Below are 7,458 nucleotides of genomic sequence, written 5' to 3'. Positions count from 1 at the left end.
TAGAAGACTCTAACAACTATTGATAACACCTCACCTCCCACAATCAGTCTTGATATTAGAAGTCTCTAACAACTATTGATAACACCTCCCACAATCAGTCTTGATATTAGAAGACTCTAACAACTATTGATAACACCTCCCACAATCAGTCTTGATATTAGAAGACTCTAACAACTATTGATAACACCTCCCACAATCAGTCTTGATATTAGAAGACTCTAACAACTATTGATAACACCTCCCACAATCAGTCTTGATATTAGAAGACTCTAACAACTATTGATAACACCTCCCACAATCAGTCTTGATATTAGAAGACTCTAACAACTATTGATAACACCTCCCACAATCAGTCTTGATATTAGAAGACTCTAACAACTATTGATAACACCTCCCACAATCAGTCTTGATATTAGAAGACTCTAACAACTATTGATAACACCTCCCACAATCAGTCTTGATATTAGAAGACTCTAACAACTATTGATAACACCTCCACAATCAATCAGTCTTGATATTAGAAGACTCTAACAACTATTGATAACACCTCTCACAATCAGTCTTGATATTAGAAGACTCTAACAACTATTGATAACACCTCTCACAATCAGTCTTGATATTAGAAGACTCTAACAACTATTGATAACACCTCTCACAATCAGTCTTGATATTAGAAGACTCTAACAACTATTGATAACACCTCTCACAATCAGTCTTGATATTAGAAGACTCTAACAACTATTGATAACACCTCTCACAATCAGTCTTGATATTAGAAGACTCTAACAACTATTGATAACACCTCCACAATCAGTCTTGATATTAGAAGACTCTAACAACTATTGATAACACCTCTCACAATCAGTCTTGATATTAGAAGACTCTAACAACTATTGATAACACCTCCCACAATCAGTCTTGATATTAGAAGACTCTAACAACTATTGATAACACCTCCTCACAATCAGTCTTGATATTAGAAGACTCTAACAACTATTGATAACACCTCCCACAATCAGTCTTGATATTAGAAGACTCTAACAACTATTGATAACACCTCTTGATATTAGACAACAACTAGTCTTGATATTAGAAGACTCTAACAACTATTGATAACACCTCTCACAATCAGTCTTGATATTAGAAGACTCTAACAACTATTGATAACACCTCTCACAATCAGTCTTGATATTAGAAGACTCTAACAACTATTGATAACACCTCTCACAATCAGTCTTGATATTAGAAGACTCTAACAACTATTGATAACACCTCTCACAATCAGTCTTGATATTAGAAGACTCTAACAACTATTGATAACACCTCCCACAATCAGTCTTGATATTAGAAGACTCTAACAACTATTGATAACACCTCTCACAATCAGTCTTGATATTAGAAGACTCTAACAACTATTGATAACACCTCCCACAATCAGTCTTGATATTAGAAGTCTCTAACAACTATTGATAACACCTCCCACAATCAGTCTTGATATTAGAAGACTCTAACAACTATTGATAACACCTCACCTCACAAATCAGTCTTGATATTAGAAGATTCTAACAACTATTGATAACACCTCCCACAATCAGTCTTGATATTAGAAGACTCTAACAACTATTTATAACACCTCTCACAACCAGTCGAGATATTAGTAGACTCTAACAACTATTGATAACACCTCTCACAATCAGTCTTGATATTAGAAGACTCTAACAACTATTGATAACACCTCTAACAACTACAATCAGTCTTGATATTAGAAGAACAACTATTGATAACACCTCCACCTCACCTCCCACAATCAGTCTTGATATTAGAAGACTCTAACAACTATTGATAACACCTCTCACAATCAGTCTTGATATTAGAAGACTCTAACAACTATTGATAACACCTCTCACAATCAGTCTTGATATTAGAAGACTCTAACAACTATTGATAACACCTCTCACAACCAGTCTTGATATTAGAAGACTCTAACAACTATTGATAACACCTCTCACAATCAGTCTTGATATTAGAAGACTCTAACAACTATTGATAACACCTCCCACAATCAGTCTTGATATTAGAAGACTCTAACAACTATTGATAACACCTCTCACAATCAGTCTTGATATTAGAAGACTCTAACAACTATTGATAACACCTCCCACAATCAGTCTTGATATTAGAAGACTCTAACAACTATTGATAACACCTCCCACAATCAGTCTTGATATTAGAAGACTCTAACAACTATTGATAACACCTCCCACAATCAGTCTTGATATTAGAAGACTCTAACAACTATTGATAACACCTCCCACAATCAGTCTTGATATTAGAAGACTCTAACAACTATTGATAACACCTCTACAATCAGTCTTGATATTAGAAGACTCTAACAACTATTGATAACACCTCCCACAATCAGTCTTGATATTAGAAGACTCTAACAACTATTGATAACACCTCCCACAATCAGTCTTGATATTAGAAGACTCTAACAACTATTGATAACACCTCTCACAATCAGTCTTGATATTAGAAGACTCTAACAACTATTGATAACACCTCCCACAATCAGTCTTGATATTAGAAGACTCTAACAACTATTGATAACACCTCTCACAATCAGTCTTGATATTAGAAGACTCTAACAACTATTGATAACACCTCCCACAATCAGTCTTGATATTAGAAGACTCTAACAACTATTGATAACACCTCCCACAATCAGTCTTGATATTAGAAGACTCTAACAACTATTGATAACACCTCCCACAATCAGTCTTGATATTAGAAGACTCTAACAACTATTGATAACACCTCTCACAATCAGTCTTGATATTAGAAGACTCTAACAACTATTGATAACACCTCCCACAATCAGTCTTGATATTAGAAGACTCTAACAACTATTGATAACACCTCCCACAATCAGTCTTGATATTAGAAGACTCTAACAACTATTGATAACACCTCCCACAATCAGTCTTGATATTAGAAGTCTCTAACAACTATTGATAACACCTCCCACAATCAGTCTTGATATTAGAAGACTCTAACAACTATTGATAACACCTCCCACAATCAGTCTTGATATTAGAAGACTCTAACAACTATTGATAACACCTCCCACAATCAGTCTTGATATTAGAAGACTCTAACAACTATTGATAACACCTCTCACAATCAGTCTTGATATTAGAAGACTCTAACAACTATTTATAACACCTCTCACAATCAGTCTTGATATTAGAAGACTCTAACAACTATTTATAACACCTCTCACAATCAGTCTTGATATTAGAAGACTCTAACAACTATTGATAACACCTCTCACAATCAGTCTTGATATTAGAAGACTATAACAACTATTGATAACACCTCTCACAATCAGTCTTGATATTAGAAGACTCTAACAACTATTGATAACACCTCTCACAATCAGTCTTGATATCAGAAGACTCTAACAACTATTGATAACACCTCCCACAATCAGTCTTGATATTAGAAGACTCTAACAACTATTGATAACACCTCCCACAATCAGTCTTGATATTAGAAGACTCTAACAACTATTGATAACACCTCCCACAATCAGTCTTGATATTAGAAGACTCTAACAACTATTGATAACACCTCTCACAATCAGTCTTGATATTAGAAGACTATAACAACTATTAATAACACCTCTTGACAATCAGTCTTGATATTAGAAGACTCTAACAACTATTGATAACACCTCCCACAATCAGTCTTGATATTAGAAGACTCTAACAACTATTGATAACACCTCCCACAATCAGTCTTGATATTAGAAGACTCTAACAACTATTGATAACACCTCCCACAATCAGTCTTGATATTAGAAGACTCTAACAACTATTGATAACACCTCCCACAATCAGTCTTGATATTAGAAGTCTCTAACAACTATTGATAACACCTCCCACAATCAGTCTTGATATTAGAAGACTCTAACAACTATTGATAACACCTCCCACAATCAGTCTTGATATTAGAAGACTCTAACAACTATTGATAACACCTCAACTATTGATAACACAAATCAGTCTTGATATTAGAAGACTCTAACAACTATTGATAACACCTCTATTAGAAGACACAATCAGTCTTGATATTAGAAGACTCTAACAACTATTGATAACACCTCTCACAATCAGTCTTGATATTAGAAGACTCTAACAACTATTGATAACACCTCCCACAATCAGTCTTGATATTAGAAGACTCTAACAACTATTGATAACACCTCTCACAATCAGTCTTGATATTAGAAGACTCTAACAACTATTGATAACACCTCTACAATCAGTCTTGATATTAGAAGACTCTAACAACTATTGATAACACCTCTCACAATCAGTCTTGATATTAGAAGACTCTAACAACTATTGATAACACCTCTCACAATCAGTCTTGATATTAGAAGACTCTAACAACTATTGATAACACCTCCCACAATCAGTCTTGATATTAGAAGACTCTAACAACTATTGATAACACCTCCACAATCAGTCTTGATATTAGAAGACTCTAACAACTATTGATAACACCTCCCACAATCAGTCTTGATATTAGAAGACTCTAACAACTATTGATAACACCTCCCACAATCAGTCTTGATATTAGAAGACTCTAACAACTATTGATAACACCTCTCACAATCAGTCTTGATATTAGAAGACTCTAACAACTATTGATAACACCTCCACAATCAGTCTTGATATTAGAAGACTCTAACAACTATTGATAACACCTCACACAATCAGTCTTGATATTAGAAGACTCTAACAACTATTGATAACACCTCCCACAATCAGTCTTGATATTAGAAGACTCTAACAACTATTGATAACACCTCCCACAATCAGTCTTGATATTAGAAGACTCTAACAACTATTGATAACACCTCCCACAATCAGTCTTGATATTAGAAGACTCTAACAACTATTGATAACACCTCCCACAATCAGTCTTGATATTAGAAGACTCTAACAACTATTGATAACACCTCCCACAATCAGTCTTGATATTAGAAGACTCTAACAACTATTGATAACACCTCCCACAATCAGTCTTGATATTAGAAGACTCTAACAACTATTGATAACACCTCCCACAATCAGTCTTGATATTAGAAGACTCTAACAACTATTGATAACACCTCCCACAATCAGTCTTGATATTAGAAGACTCTAACAACTATTGATAACACCTCCCACAATCAGTCTTGATATTAGAAGACTCTAACAACTATTGATAACACCTCCCACAATCAGTCTTGATATTAGAAGACTCTAACAACTATTCATAACACCTCTCACAATCAGTCTTGATATCAGAAGACTATAACAACTATTGATAACACCTCCCACAATCAGTCTTGATATTAGAAGACTCTAACAACTATTGATAACACCTCTTACAATCAGTCTTGATATTAGAAGACTCTAACAACTATTGATAACACCTCCCACAATCAGTCTTGATATTAGAAGACTCTAACAACTATTGATAACACCTCTCACAATCAGTCTTGATATTAGAAGACTCTAACAACTATTGATAACACCTCCCACAATCAGTCTTGATATTAGAAGACTCTAACAACTATTGATAACACCTCCCACAATCAGTCTTGATATTAGAAGACTCTAACAACTATTGATAACACCTCTCACAATCAGTCTTGATATTAGAAGACTCTAACAACTATTGATAACACCTCTCACAATCAGTCTTGATATTAGAAGACTCTAACAACTATTTATAACACCTCTCACAACCAGTCTTGATATTAGTAGACTCTAACAACTATTGATAACACCTCTCACAATCAGTCTTGATATCAGAAGACTATAACAACTATTGATAACACCTCCCACAATCAGTCTTGATATTAGAAGACTCTAACAACTATTGATAACACCTCCCACAATCAGTCTTGATATTAGAAGACTCTAACAACTATTGATAACACTTCTCAACAACTAATCAGTCTTGATATTAGAAGACTCTAACAACTATTGATAACACCTCTCACAATCAGTCTTGATATTAGAAGAAGTCTCTAACAACTATTGATAACACCTCCCACAATCAGTCTTGATATTAGAAGACTCTAACAACTATTGATAACACCTCTCACAATCAGTCTTGATATTAGAAACAACTATTGATAACACCTCTCACAATCAGTCTTGATATTAGAGAGTCTCAACTAACAACTATTGATAACACCTCACCTCACAATGAGTCTTGATATTAGAAGTCTCTAACAACTATTGATAACACCTCCCACAATCAGTCTTGATATTAGAAGTCTCTAACAACTATTGATAACACCTCCCACAATCAGTCTTGATATTAGAAGACTCTAACAACTATTGATAACACCTCCCACAATCAGTCTTGATATTAGAAGACTCTAACAACTATTGATAACACCTCTAACAACTATTGATAACACAAATCAGTCTTGATATTAGAAGACTCTAACAACTATTGATAACACCTCCCACAATCAGTCTTGATATTAGAAGACTCTAACAACTATTGATAACACCTCCCACAATCAGTCTTGATATTAGAAGACTCTAACAACTATTGATAACACCTCCCACAATCAGTCTTGATATTAGAAGACTCTAACAACTATTGATAACAGTCTTGATATTAGAAGACTCTAACAACTATTGATAACACCTCCACAATCAGTCTTGATATTAGAAGACTCTAACAACTATTGATAACACCTCCCACAATCAGTCTTGATATTAGAAGACTCTAACAACTATTGATAACACCTCCCACAATCAGTCTTGATATTAGAAGACTCTAACAACTATTGATAACACCTCTCACAATCAGTCTTGATATTAGAAGACTCTAACAACTATTGATAACACCTCTCACAATCAGTCTTGATATTAGAAGACTCTAACAACTATTGATAACACCTCTCACAATCAGTCTTGATATTAGAAGTCTCTAACAACTATTGATAACACCTCCCACAATCAGTCTTGATATTAGAAGACTCTAACAACTATTGATAACACCTCCAATCACAATCAGTCTTGATATTAGAAGACTCTAACAACTATTGATAACACCTCTCACAATCAGTCTTGATATTAGAAGACTCTAACAACTATTGATAACACCTCTCACAATCAGTCTTGATATTAGAAGACTCTAACAACTATTGATAACACCTCTCACAATCAGTCTTGATATTAGAAGACTCTAACAACTATTGATAACACCTCTCACAATCAGTCTTGATATTAGAAGACTCTAACAACTATTGATAACACCTCTCACAATCAGTCTTGATATTAGAAGTCTCTAACAACTATTGATAACACCTCCAATCACAATCAGTCTTGATATTAGAAGACTCTAACAACTATTGATAACACCTCCCACAATCAGTCT

Source organism: Tachypleus tridentatus, chromosome 2 (genome assembly GCF_004210375.1).
Source record: "Tachypleus tridentatus isolate NWPU-2018 chromosome 2, ASM421037v1, whole genome shotgun sequence".
NCBI lineage: Eukaryota > Metazoa > Arthropoda > Merostomata > Xiphosura > Limulidae > Tachypleus > Tachypleus tridentatus.
This window is presented reverse-complemented; position numbering follows the sequence as displayed.